Source organism: Vitis riparia, chromosome 10 (genome assembly GCF_004353265.1).
Source record: "Vitis riparia cultivar Riparia Gloire de Montpellier isolate 1030 chromosome 10, EGFV_Vit.rip_1.0, whole genome shotgun sequence".
NCBI lineage: Eukaryota > Viridiplantae > Streptophyta > Magnoliopsida > Vitales > Vitaceae > Vitis > Vitis riparia.
This window is the reverse complement of record NC_048440.1, coordinates 9,414,047-9,429,850: the sequence shown is the minus strand read 5'-3', so window position 1 is coordinate 9,429,850 and position 15,804 is coordinate 9,414,047. Positions and strand designations below refer to the sequence as shown.

At 37.1% G+C, this 15,804-nt stretch overlaps 1 pseudogene; it reads left to right on the top strand.

The window, feature by feature from the left end:
* The first annotated feature begins 4,474 nt into the window (after positions 1–4,474).
* LOC117923069 lies at positions 4,475–15,414 on the top strand (annotated as a pseudogene).
* The last annotated feature ends 390 nt before the right edge of the window (positions 15,415–15,804 follow it).

Genomic DNA, 15,804 nt, shown 5'->3' with positions numbered 1-15,804 from the left:
TTTTGTTAAGAGAGTGGTATAATGATACTTAGGTAAAGTAGTACTTTTAAGACATAATAGTACTTTTAGAATAGTGGTACTTTTAATACACTTTAATAGTACTTTTCTAACAAAATATTGATACCACTATTTTAGCATAATGGTACTTTTAATAGTGATATATTCCCTAGATTATCCTGGTAAGAGTGTTAACAATACATTTACAAAAACTAAACAATGGAAAACTAGTAACAATACTGTCATAGAGTCCATTCACTCTCCAAAAGCAAAGATAGACAAGGATGTTAATGGAACAATAATAAGAATTTCGCCCTTTAAGACTAAGATAGATGACAAAGGAACTGCAAGTGCAGTAGATGTTAAGAAAATCATTGAACAAAATAACAAGTCGAAGTCAGAGGTGTTTAGGGCAAGTTTTTGCATGATTACTCACTAAGGTTTGTAAATCCGCAAATAGGCTCTAGATTAAGGATTTACAATGAGTTCAATTTTCAGATCCATGTCTAGGAAATCCATAGACCCCTAAGAAGCGGTAGTAAACAGTGAAGATATTAATTATCTTAAGACCCAAAATGAATTAGATGATTGAAAATTACCTAAGGTATCTAATCAAGAAATTTATAAGAAATGAACCTTTAAGTTTTTCTCTAATTACACCATTAAGACTCTTGAGCAAACCATGAGATTAGAGCAAGATGATCAAGTGATAAGACTCTTGGACAATAAGTCCATAAAGAAACATAAGAAAGACTGCAACTTCATACACTTTGGCATGATTCAACTTTGAACTTGAAGACTTACATCTTGAGAGAGAAAGAAGAAAGAATGGAGAGCTTAAGACGGAGGATGAGAGAATGAAAATTGAACGATGCTTACAACTGAGGATCAAGCCCCCTTAAATAGGCAAAATAAGAATCTTAAACAGTTCAAGCAATCAATAGTTCACTATTGAATTTTTGACTTTATGACTTTTTGGCATGAATAATGACCACCCGTGAAGTGAATAGTGAATAGTAAAAATAACATTTTACTGTAGCATTTTTGACTTTTTCGACCAAATCTTACTTTCGGTGGCTTACTGTGCTCCTTTTTTATTGTTTTTAATTGGAATCTTAACCGTAACTTCATGATGAAGGACCAATATGCTTTTGGTGCAGACTTGACTTAAAGTTGATGGAGAATCTTAGGCTGACAACAACTAGTTACAATCATGACATAATTCATACCTTCAGTGAAGTTATAACTTAATTATCTTGATTTTCGGATGAGAGGGAGAATGCCATCACAATCATCTCTATTATTCGAGAGATAGTAGAAGAATCATTTGATTCAGTACCACCATCATCTTGAGAGAACCTTGAGTTGCTCATATTTAAGATTTTTTTTTTTTTTTTTAATTCTTGAGGAGTCTTGGCTACAACAAGCATTGCTTGAAGTTGTCGTTTCTTAAGAAGAAATTAGGACATGTCATCAGACATTAAAGCTTGTGATGGATGCTTAAGAAACCATTGTTGGATAGTTTGCACAGAAGCATCATTCTTTAGGGCATCCCACCACTTAGTCTTAAAAGTTCTTCTAAGAGGGAAAAAAGATGAGGATTCATCTTCAATTATCATATGGTCCCATTGGACCATCCATGTGAGAGCAAATTCACTGAAAAATATTAGTAGTGGGGAGAAAGCTGAAAGGTCTTTGGGGGTTACAGGATTTCTTAAATAATTCAAAACCATCAAGGATAGGTTTTGAGAGAATCTTAATAGTAGGACCAAAACAAATCCACCAACTATAAAACTAGAAAGGAAAGGAAAGTTGATGCTTGGGTGAGAAATAGAACATTCATGAATGACGAAAGTCTTTGTTTTGGATAAGAAAAGCATTAAACCAGGCTCTCTGGTAATCCCAGTAGCTATAAAATATTGGTCTTGAAGGTTTAATGAATTCTCTTGAGAGATTAGGGTTCCCACCCTATTACTTCCTAAAATCACTATCAAATGGGCTTCAGAATGAATTAGTAGCAAGATTAAAGACATTATATTATATTTTAAAACCATAATGAAGATTTTCTCATTTTCTTGTATTGTTTTACAAGAAAAATTATGTAATGCTTGTCCACACATCACATCAAAATTATATGTTTTCCACAAGTGAACCTGTGGACCCCGCATTTCGGCTCAATGCGTTTCCCACTCGATGGCGAAACTCGCTTTTTATTTTGAAAAATTGATTTTTATTGATTAAGAAAAATGGCTTGGAGTCGCCACTTATTTTTGTTTTATTTTTAAAGGGTAAACAAAATAAGAAAGAAAACCTTAAGTGCGACTCCTTATTTTGGAAAAGGCGGTCTGTGAAAAACCGGATCGGGTTCGGGGGTCAGGTTACTTATCGGGAAGGTATGGTAAAGACCGTAGCACCCCTCTAAGTCCCTAAAGTCGGGTCTCTACTAATGAGATGAAGCTGACATGGAAATCAATGAGAAAATCAATGAATATCAACATGATTACACACCGAGAATCAAAGCATGCATGAGAGATGGACAAAGTGAGAGGAAATGCGTACCTTAGCAGCAAACAACAACGCGCTATCATGAAAATGAGATTAGTACAGAACAATGATCACAAGATATAGCATACATGTCACTAAACTAAATACAAAATCATCAATAGCACATGTGTCATTTCACTCAATTTTATTTTAAAGAAAATTTATTTGATGTTGGGCCCCCACCAAAGCCCAATTTGTTTTTGCATGAATCAACTCTATAAACACCATCATTTGGAATTACAAAATTGAACTCTTGCTTATTTTAAAACATTTTCAAAAATCAGAGAAGTTTGTGAAAATTGCTTATTAGAAGGAAAAATGGCAGCAGAATTTTATTAACAAATGGGACCCTCGGGTGATTCTAAAAAAGAAACCTAAAGATGAGAATTAAAAATAAACAAATAAATAAGAAGGGAATTTGGAAGATTGAAAAGAAAACTAGAATCAGGGGACTATATCGAAAACGAGAATTTTAGGATTGAAAAATGAATCTAAGGATGAGAACTTGAAAAGTAAAAATTGTTTGAAAGACTTAGGAATTGGAAAATTAATTAAGAAAACAAGAATTAAAAATAAGTAAATAAATAAATACTGAGAACTAGGAAGGTGAGGAAATAATTTAGAAAACAGAACATGAATGAAGAGTTTGGAAATTTAGCTTTATTAAAAAGAAAAAAAAACGGAGGAATTATTAATAATATATTAAAAATTACTGGAGGAAGAAGTGGGCGATAACACGTGGCCTCAAATTCGCTGCCACTGCCACTGCCACTGCCACTATGCCCGCCATAATCACCAAGCTTAGTCAATGCCCCCAGGCCCTTTTTCTTTATCTGAAGGTTGCTTTTGAGAGACACAGTCCCCAAAATACCCATCAACCACAATCCTGAAAAATATCCCCTACATCTCCTCACCGTGAACCACCACTGCCCCGAAGGCCCCGCTTATGACTCCACAGACCATGAGGTACATAAACACCAGCGCTGCCACCGTCCTCGTCCTCTCCTTCAAACAATTCTGATCAGCACGCAGATTGGGATGCCAGTCAACACCATTAGTCCATGACTCCTTGCAGCAGTCGCCATCACTTCTTCATCATGAATACAAAGTTCCGCCTATGAATGCTTTGGCTGCTGGCGCACTTTCAAGTGAGCCTCCTCCCAGTGCGCTGAAGGCATAAGGTAAGCTGACGAACCTCTAACTGCAGCCACAATGACAAGACTCCATGCATGAAGCTGTTCATTCAAAGAGATACTAGGGTTGCACCAGCAGAAATCAGTAATCCCACGTGGTCTACCAGGCGCTGAACTCTTGCTGAAGGTGATATGATACCCAACTGACGACGCCACGCAAGGCGTTGAGAAATAGGCATTGCAACTGAATTTGGTACCCAGCTGGACTCAGTTGGCAGCGAGGTGGTGATGGTGGAGGCGTTTCGCCGCCGGCGTCGTTCGAGGACAACTTCTTTTTGGCTTTCTTATAAGATTTGCATCTGCTACATTGGTGCTGGGGAAACAGCATTCAGTTTTCACCTTCGCCTGATTGCATAGTCACAGAATCTCTGAGAAGCATTGATCTAAAGAATGCACCTAACGTTTTCATGCCTTACAGGGAGGCCAAGCACATCAACGAAGACATCCATCACGAAGTGATCCTGATCCACCGTCTGCTAGAGTGGTGACAGGGTAAAGAGGTCCACGACGGCCACCAACGGCGAGACGGTCAAAATCCTCGACTTGCTGAGCCAGATGCTCTTAAGTTGGAATCAATATGAGCGTAAGGCAGATGAGACATGTTGGTGCGGACTATGTTCGATGGATCCATGTATGAAGGGGAAGAGGGGTATGAGATAAATGTGAAGAGGTAGACAGTGGGCATGAGAATATAAAGGAAGAAGGTGTTTTAGTGGTATGATTAGATGGTAAGAGAGAAAATGGGTATGGATAGATACAGTCCTGCATGGGATTATGGGTATGACGGTATGGGGTTGAGTGAAATGGGTTTAGTGGAGTGGCTTAATGGGTATGTGGAGGTTAGTGAGAGAAAAAGTGGTGCAGAAATGGGTGTGAAGAGTAACGATAGGGAATGGTGGTATGGGATGAGATAAATGTGAGCGAGGTGGCAGGCTAGGCATAGGAACGAGATTCAAAGAGAGGGTAAAGTGATGAATTTAGCAATGGTGGGAATAGAAGAGAGGGTAGGGAAAATGGGTCAATGAGGGTGATACCAAAACATCGTTTGCTTCCACAGGTCGAAAAGGTATTGGCAGATTTTGGATAATGCAAACCTCAGAGACTGCATCACCATTAAACCCCCACACTACTGCCTCAAAACACCTCAAGGCACAGTTGCACTTATTTGGCCACAAGAATAGGTGACTGTAACAAGGAAGTCAATCAATGCATCGAGACAAGGAGATGTAAGATGACCAAGGGCCATGCATGTACGCCTGCAACCCCCACTCGGAGCGCCACACTTCTGACCACTTGAAGATTTAGCTTCTTTCCACAGTTCAAACGCCATACTCTGCTTTTAGTCCTCCTTTAATTGCATATCATCTTCTCCATAAAACTCCAAATCTTATTATCAAGTTGCCATCTCATACTACAATGATTTCATCAACGATGCCAGCTACATCAGAGGCCATCAAATGAGCCAGAAATTGGAGACTCTCAACAACAAGAGCATCTCAAGTCTGAATGAACTCAGAAAAAAAACCACTGAAAGCCCTCGTGTAGCTTCTTCAGGTGGAGGTGAGGGAGCAGATATGTGCCATGGAAGAATACCAAGAACAGAAGAAGACATCCAAAACAGAGTATAATAAATGGGAACTAAATGAATCCATGTGAGCCTCATTTCATGTATTTATCAATGGGCTCAGATGTTAGAGTGGGTCAAAACAGTTTTTCTAATGAGTTTTAAAACCAAATCAGGACATAAAACACCAATATTTCACATAAAATCCCAGAGGCAGAGGACACAAAACCGATAAGAAAATAAGGATGAATCAAGTGAAAATCCTCACCAAACACATTCAAACACCAAGATAGAAAACCCATTAATATTCAGATAACCCAAACGAAAAAACATGAACGTGAAAGAGACCAAAATTTACGGAAATGATACCTGAACCTTCTTCTTTTCAGTTTGCCTTTCTTTTCTCCAAGAGCTACTCTCTGTATAGCTTATAGAAAAATCTCATTTTCTTCACTCAGCCAAGGATCTCCTCCCCTCAAAAATCTCTCCCTCTCTCTCAGTCACCTCTTCTCTTTGGAAAACCCTCACTCTCTCTGGTAGCCTCCTGAAAAACTCTCCCTAGCCGCTTGCTCTCTCCCCCCTCCACTCTGCCCTGCTCTCTCCAAAAAACCTCCCAAACAAAAAGCCCCCCCCCCCCCCCTCTCTAAAGATTTCTGCCACCTTTCTAAAACAACCTCTCTGCCCATATCTCTTTTCCTCTCCCGGATTTGCCCCTCTAACCATCTCTGTAGCGGCAGCCACCACCCTAGCACCACTACTCTGCAGCCCTGAATAGCACTCCACTCCCTGCAGCTGCCAGCCTCCACCACGCCACTAATAACAGAAGACGCTCCTCAAGACAACGCCCTGCAGATCCTCATGCCACTTGTCAACCTTCCATTGGCACTTCAAAAGCACCATACGATTCTGCACTGTCCTCTCAAAGGAAGACACGAGGTTGAGCAAGGCCCTTCCACGTGGCAAAATGAGCAGGTGCAAGAATGACTCCCAAAATGGGGGTCTACAGAACCCTACAAGCCCAGACAACAATTTTTGACAAAAATTTATTCAAAATTTCTCCTTCAACACAATTAAAATTAATTATATCGTCTATTTTTATTACATCGTATTTTTTATGGGTTAGTGTTGAAAACGAGGATAATTTCCTTCTGTTATTCTTTTGAATGTACTCAAATTTTGAACATAAAATTTTAAAAAAAAAATGTAACCCATAATAAATAGTTTCCTTCCTTGGGATTTTCATGATTTTAATGTACAAAAATTTTCATATTTTGTGGGTTTTTAAAACTTTTATCAACTATAAAAATGAAGGAAGCAGAATCAAATAAACTAAAACAATACAGTGATCACATGATTATTATAAAAGAATAATTTATAACAAAATTTATTTTCCTATAGATCCGAAGCCGATAAAAATAAGAATTATAAATCAATAAATTAAATTCTTAGGTCCATGCCTTGATTGTCCTTTAAGGAGGAATGTCTATAAATTTCTACATTTTATTTTTGATGAAAATTATGGGTTGTGTGGTGATTATTTTTTATAACAGTTTTCTATTCTTCAGAACAAGAAAAAAAAAAATGTTTAGTAACCAAAAATTATTTTTTGTTTTCTATTCAAAACAGAAAACAAACGTTTTTAAAGAATGTCTTTTAATTATTATTTTTTTATTGTTTTGACTAATTTAGAAAATAATTATATAAACATATAAAATATTAAATATAAAAATTATTATAAAATATTAAAAATTAGTTAAAAATATTTTAAATATCCAAATAGAATTTTGTTTTATAAACATCAAATAACAGTTTTCAAAAACATCACATCACCGATTCCTGCTTTGAATTTCCATGGTCAAATTGGGAGGTGACTTGTATTGTCTTCTTACCTATTCTTTTATTATAAATTCCAATCCGATCTAAGATCTTGTAGTACCATCTCAATACTCTCTTGCACACAGAAGAGGAAACCAGAAATGGGAACTTCAAGCTCTTCAATGCTTTCATTGCTTTCAATCATCTTTTTGCTCTCTTTCATGGGCAGCTTCGGATTCTGTTCATGGAGCTTTTCTCCAATGCCTTTCTACCCATTCTCAGTCTTCTCATCCCATCTCTGCAGTACTATACACTCTTGATAACTCTTCATATTCATTTGTTTTAGAGTCATACATTAGAAACCTCCGATTCAATACATCTACGACCCTAAACCGCGCTTTATCATCACCGCCACCCATGAGTCTCACATAAAAGCTGCCATTATTTGCTCTAAGAAGCATGGCTTGCAGATGAAAATTCGAAGCGGTGGCCATGACTACGAGGGCGTGTCTTATGTATCCGATGTCCCATTCTTCATCCTTGATATGTTCAATCTTCGATCCATTAGTGTGGATATAGAAGATGAGAGTGCTTGGGTTCAGGCTGGAGCAACTCTTGGTGAAATTTACTATAGGATTGCCGAGAAAAGCAAGACTCATGGCTTTCCTACTGGTGTATGTCCTACGGTTGGTGCTGGTGGCCACTTCAGTGGTGGCGGTTATGGTAATATGATGAGAAAGTACGGGCTGCCTGTTGATAACATTGTGGATGCAGAGTTGGTTGATGTTAATGGCCGACTTCTCAACCGAAAATCAATGGGGGAAGACTTGTTTTGGGCCATTAGAGGAGGAGGTGGAGCTAGCGACGGCCTCATTGTTTCTTATAAAATCAAGCTTGTCCAAGTTCCAGCTACAGTAACTGTTTTCCGAGTTGCAAGGACCTTGGAATAGAATGCAACAAACATTGTGTATCAGTGGCAGCAAGTTGCAGATAAGGTTGGTGACGATCTATTAATCAGACTAACCATGGATGTGGTGAATAGCAGCCGGAGTGGAGAGAAGACAGTAAGAGCTACATTCCTGTCCTTATTCCTTGGAAGTTCTGAAAGACTTCTCTCCATTATGAACATGAGCTTACCCGAGTTGGGGTTGCAGAGCTCAGACTGCACTGAGATGAGTTGGGTAGGGTCTGTCCTCTTCTGGACAAACTTTGCCACCGGAACGCCTGTTGAGGCTTTGCTTGATCGAAATCCTCAAGTACTCACCCACTTGAAGAGGAAATCAGACTATCTGAAGGAACCAATTCGAAAGGCTGGTTTGGAGGGGATATGGAAGAAAATGATCGAGCTATAGACGCCAGCTCTGACCTTCAACCCTTACGGTGGAAAGATGGCTGAGATTTCCCCGTCTGCAACTCCTTTTCCACGCTGTGCAGGAAACCCATGCAAAATTCAGTACACCACAAACTGGGATGAGTTGATGAAAAAAATTTAAACCATAAACAGGATCTCATGAAAGACATTAAAGCATACAATAAAAATTGGGAATTAAGAAAAGCTGACCTTGATTGATCCCATAGAAAACCATTCCTGTGTTCTTTTGATGTTCAAGGATGCGTTCAATTCGTGAAGGAGAGAAACCCCAGGGTCAATTGGCTCTTCCCTTTCAACGCCCGAAAGAATGTGCTCTGAAGAGTTTATTTGTGCAGTCTCTTCTCAGTCCCAAAGAGAAAACAAAACAGAATAGGATAGTCACCCTACCCTTTTCCTTTATATATACATATATATATATATATATATATATATATATATATATATATATATATATATATTAATTCATATATATATTACATATCACACATACACAGTTTGGACCACTTGACTTAATGGATCAGTCAAGTGAATTAGGGTGAGCCCATAGAAAATAATGTGTCCAGTCCCATTATGGACCACAATGCACAAATTAAATTAACATTGATTTATGACATTATCAAATTGATTATGTAAGTCCACACATAAAAATTCCAACAATTCTCCCACTTGGACTACATAATCAAACATCACAACTTATACATAATCATAAATCAATGTCCCATAGAATCTCATCAAAAGGAAAAAAAATAATCAAAAGAAATCATATATGCTTCATTGCTTGATTCACAGGGAAATGTACAATAATAGCAATCCTTCCAACAATAGCATAATATTACAATACCAAAAGTGGCTCCCACTAACTTAATACAACCTAGGCTTCCAACAACCCCATTTGAGATACATGTTCCTGAAACACAACTATGGGTAAGCCTTTTGTTAGTGGATCCGCCAACATACTTTTTGTGGACATGTGCTCAATATCAATAAGAGACTCTGCCACTTTCTCCTTAAAAAATAGAACTTTGCATCAATATGTTTAGAGCAAGAAATACTCCTAGTGTAGAGAAAACAACAGTTGCGGAATTATCATAAAATAATTTCAGCGGTCTAGAAATGGAGTCAACAACTCCCAAAGCTGAAATAAAATTCCGCATCCACATAGCATGACAACAAGCCTCATAACATGCCACATACTCTGCCTCCATAGTTGAGGATGTTGTAAGTGTCTGCTTGACACTTTTCTAAGATACAGCTCCTCCTGCCATCATAAAAATATAGCCCGTAGTGGATTTCTTATCATCTATGCAGTCAACAAAATCAGCATCACAAAACCTAACTACATCAAGAATGTTGGTGCTTCGATATGTAAACATGAAGTCCTTAGTTCCTTGCAAATACCTAAGGACCTTCTTAGCAGCTTTCCAATGTTGACTCCCAGGATTGCTCAAGTACCTTCCCAACATGCCCACAACAAAAGCAATATTAGGGCATGTACATACTTGAGCATACATAAGGCTGCCAAACAAAGATGAATAAGGAATGGTTCTCATTTCCTCTCTCTCATCATCATTTTGAGGACACTGAGCCTTTGAAAATTTATCACCCTTCACAATTGGCGCTTTAGTAGAACTACAGTTGTGCATATTGAACCTCCTCAATATCTTCTCAATATAGGTTTTTTGAGACAATTTGAGCACCCCATTAGCCCTATCATGAAGAATCTTTATGCCCAAAACATAAGAAGCCTCACCAAGATCCTTCATGTCAAAATGGGTTGACAACATGTGCTTTGTCTCAATCAACAAGTCAGAATCATTTGATGCGAGTAGTATGTCATCAACATATAAAACAAGAAATATGTAACTACTCCTACTGACCCTCAAATATATGCATCTATCAACTGTATTCTCTTTAAAACCATTTTGGGTGATAATCCTATCAAACTTCAGATACCACTGCCTCGAAGCCTATTTAAGACCATAAATTGACTTATTGAGCTTGCAAACTAAGTGTTCCTTTCCAACTTCTGAAAAACCAGTAGGCTGCTCCATATACACGTCCTCATCCAAATCACCATTCAAGAAAGCCGTCTTGACATCCATATGATGTAGCTCCAAATCAAAATGAGCTACTATGGCCATAATCACTCTAAAAGAGTCCTTGGTCGACACAAGTGAGAAGGTTTCCTTAAAATCAATCCCTTCTCTTTGACTATAACCTTTAACCACAAGTCTAGCATTATATCTCCCTATTCGCCGGCTAGAATTATGTTTGGTCTTAAAGACCCACTTACACCCAACTGGTTTACAACCATGTGGCAATTCGTCCAAGTCCCAAACACCATTCATATACATAGAATTCATTTCATCATCCATGGCTTCTTTCAAAGAAGTGAATTGAGGACAATGAATTGATTCTTGATAAGTGACTGGATCAGAAGCATCATAACCATTATACTCATGCTCCTGCAAATAAATCATGTAGTCATCTGAAATAGCTGACCTACGAACCCTCTGTGATCTTCTCAAAGAAACCTCATCAACAACAGTATCATTAACAGGAATGCCAGATTCCACTTGATCACCATGCTCTCCTTGATTAGTGGTTGGCTGTTGGATAATAGGAACATCCACATTTGGAACATGAGATGTAGGAAAAGGAATCACAACATGCTCTTCTCCAAAAGGTTTCTCACGAGGCACAAAATTTGGATCAACATTAACTTCATCCTCATACAACCCTGTCTGACTCAATGATCCTGGTGGTATGAGATGGACAATAAAATCTAGAACCCCTTGATCCAATACAATAACCAACAAAGAAACCATTGATGGTTTTAGGATCAAGTTTCTTTGACTGTGGGTTATAGGGCCTAACCTCAGCCTTTCATCCCAAAACATAGAAATGATGAAGACTCAGTTTCTTCCCTGACCATAGCTCATAAGGTTTCTTAGGCATAGACTTACTGGGCACTTGATTCAAAATATATGCCGCAATCCTTAAGGCTTCACCCCACAAAAATTTTGGCAAAGAGGAATTAGACAACATGCACCTCACCATATCCAACAATGTGCAATTCCTCCTTTCTGCAACTCCATTCTATTGAGGAGTGCCTAACATTGTATATCTCGCATCAATGTCGCATTCCAACAGAAACTTAACAAATGGTCCAAGATTCCGTCCAGTCTCATCATATCTCCCATAATACTCACAACCTCTATCAGACTTCACAACTTTAATGAGCTTTCCCAACTGCAACTCCACCTTATCCTTAAAGGCCTTAAACACATTTAGGGAGTCAAATTTCTCATGGATTAGTTCAACATAACCATATCTAGAGAAATTATCAATAAAAGTGATGAAATATTTATAACCCCCTAAAGCAGTTGGTGTCAAAGGACCACATATATATCTGTGTGGATCAAGTCTAAAGTGCCTCCACACCTATTAATCTTCTCCTTTCTGGTCTTAGCTGTCATCTTCCCCTGTAAGCAAACAACACAAGTCTAGAAGTCTGAGAAATCAAGATCAGAAAGCACACCATCTCTAACCAATCTCTCTAATCTTTGCCTAGAAATATGACCTAGGCGTTTGTGCCACAACATAGAAGAACTCAAATTCATTCTAGCATGCTTGCAGCCAACAACAGAATTAACGGAAGATGAATCACACAAAGGACCATGATGCAAACTGAGACTATAAAGATTGCCAAACAAAACACCATTGCCAATTAAGACTGAGTTGCTAAAAATATCAACTTTTCCACCTCTAAAGTGAAAAGAATAACCATGTCTATCCAAAACAGATACAAAAATCAAATTCCTCCTAAGTGAGGGAATGTAAGCAACATCGTGTAATAGTAAAAAGCTTTCGGTGGCCAATCTTAGTTTTATTATGCCAAAAAATTCTACTTTCACTTTGCTTCCATTACCCATGTACACAAATTCTTCATGCTTTGACGGCCTCCTTTTCTTTGTTATCTTCTTTCTTCTTTTTCTCTAGCCAAATTTTAAACTTGAAGCAATCAACCCGCTTATGCCCAACCTTATGACAAAAGTTGCACTTCCACTTGAATTTCTCATTCTTTGTACCATTAGATGAAGCAGATCCACTAGGGGCTCCTTGACTTGAATTCCCTCTCCTCTTGAATTGCTTAAAGCCTCCAGAATTCTTGTATTAAGGTTTTTTCTTCATATTGCTCCCATGGTCAGTAACAAGAGCAATGGAGTGAGTCTCATTTTTCTTTAGTGAGACTTCATGTTGCACCACAATGGACATCAACTCCTCCAAAGTCCATTCTTCCTTCAAGACATTATAGGTCAACTTCACTACATCAAAGGAAGTAGGAAAAGACTTAAGTATCAGCCATTTTAGGAATTCTCACTCAACTCCACTTTCATCTCATTTGCCTTGTTGAAATAGTGTTTTAGTTTGATGATGTGATCTCTAACCCGACCTACTCCATCATACATAGTGGTTGTGAGAAGCTTCAAGTGAGTTGCCATTTCTGCCTTATCAGTCTTGGTATAATTGGCTTTCACATATTCCAAAAAATCTTTGGCCTTTTCTGTCTTTGGCACACATTCTTTAATGGACTTATCCATAGTGTATTTCATCACCATCAGACAACTCCTATTGGAGTGCTCCCATTTCTCATAAAATGATCTTTCATCTATAGAGCTCATATCAGTGGGTTTACTTGGCTCATCAACTCTCAAAGCCAAGTCCAGATTTTGCAAGGTCATATGGACGTTGAAAGACTTAAACCATTCCTCAAAATTATTTCCTGTAAGAGGCTTGATGGCAGACAATTGCAGAGTAATACCAGGATTGCTAGTAGCTTGAAAATAGCAAAATAAAACAATATGCATGTTACTACAAAATCATGTTATTTGCTAGTTTCCAGAATTACTCAATTTACCAATAGCTTGGAATTTTGAAAATTCCACAGTAGTAAGGACAAATAATTATATATCACAACCAAGATGCACTAATTTTATTACCGAAAGGGCAAAGAAAATTAGTACGGTTCATAATATATAATTAATTTCCTTCACCAATCTAAGCATCCTACCAAGTATTATAATCATCGATAATAATAACAATACCCAAATGGATCTTAGTAATTATAATAATAAAACAACCAAAATGTGAGAGATTAAATATTTCAACAAAGACAATTTGACACATATAGGATCACGATAGGCAACCACATATATGTTCACTATTGTCATGATGAATTCAAAATATCTCAATTTGCATAACTTGACACACTTAGAATTGCGATAGGCAATCACACAAGTGTTCTTCAATGTCATAATAAATTGAGATATTGAACAAAATAGCTTAGGACAACATTATTGGTATAACATAAAAATTATACCCAAAAGAACAACAATAATAATAATAATAATTGTCCCAATAAATCCAAATTTCATAAATGCATAATAATTCCAACATATGCATTATCATTCCAAGAATGCCAAGACAAAAAAAAATTGTTTTTTTTTTAATTATGATGTCATGATGACGTCATCATCTTCTCCATGGGCTGAACAACCCTAGTTCTGGTTGTACAGATCTGGAGAAGGAAAAAAAAAATTTCGGCCAAAAAATTATGCAATTTCTGACGCAAACAACCGATTTTCCATCATCAAACATTAATCGATCAATCTTGACTAAAAATTTGCACAAAAACGCATAAACGAAGAGCCATAAGAAACCCTAGTTTTCGAAATCCCATCAATTAAGTTCCAAAAAACCAAAAAAAAATTATGGGTTTTCCTCCAAAAAGGTGTTTTTTACAAGTCTCCAACATCAATTTTGCTTCAAAATGGAGAATTAACATCAAACGAAAAAAGCCCCAGAAATTGACTTCGGGAAAACCTTGATTAATCCAAAAATTTTTTAAAAAAAATTGCAACTTAAATGTCATCCATGGTTGCTCTGATACCAATTGATGAAAAAAATTTAAACCATAAACAGGATCTCATGAAAGACATTAAGGCATACAATAAAAATTGGGAATTAAGAAAAACTAACCTTGATTGATCCCATAAAAAGCCATTCCTGTGTTCTTTTGATGTTCAATGATGCGTTCAATTTGTGAATGAGAGAAACCCCGGGGTCAATTGGCTCTTCCCTTTCAACACCCAAAAGAATGTGCTTTGAAGAGTTCGTTCATGTAGTCTCTTCTCAGTCCCAAAGAGAAAACAAAACAGAATAGGATAGCCACCCTGCCTTTTTCCCTTAGATATATATGTATATATAAATAAATAAATAATTCATATATATATATATATATATATATATATATATATATATATATATATATATATTACATGTCACACATACACAGTTTGGACCACTTGACTTAATGGGCTAGTCAAGTGAATTAGGGTGAGCCCATAGAAATCAAGCAATAATGTGTCTAGCCCCATTTTTGACCATAATGCACAAATTAAATTAACATTGATTTATGGCATTATCAAATTGATTATGTAAGTCCACACATAAAAATTCCAATAGAAGGGAATGAGACGTCCGAACAATACATAAACTTGACCCAACAACTCCACATTTACATGACTCCCTTTGTTTCCAAGTCCCCTAGAGAGACGTTTCTCAACTATGGGGATCTGGACTTGGGTATCAACCACAACAGTAAGAACAGCTACTTGGAAGGAAGAGTTTATGGGATCAAGTATTTCAAGAAGAATTTCAATAGGCTGGTGCGGATTAAGACCAAGGTTGATCCTGGTAACTTCTTCAAAAATGAACAAAGCATCCCAACTCTTCCCTATTAAATGGTTACTAGATTTCTGTCTCTAGACAATACCTTTCTGATTGCTTCAATACATGGTATAGAAAAGAAATAATAAGTGGAGAGCTGTGTTTCATCACTGCAGATCTGCATGCTTCATTTTTTCTTTCTTGGTACAAAATAAGAACACATTGTTATGTAAAGCAGTTGTGGTATCCGAAAATTCATATATGTCGTTGTATTTACAACTTATTTGGGGTGAATTATATCATTCAGGGCCATAGGTTCAAAACCCATTGATTTGTCCTCCTTAATGCAAAGAAAGTGCTTACAATTATTATTATAAAAATATTAACTTGCCAAATGAGTGTTATATCAAACTCCAAATTTAAGTATTGATGCACAAGGAAATTTTGAACCATTGGATACAAATATAAATAAATGAAACAGGAATAAAAAAAATGCAGTTAAATACAAAACATGAGATCCAGTATAAACAAATAAGACCCAGAGAGACATTTAAATGAATAAGACAAATTCTATCATATGTTTGATT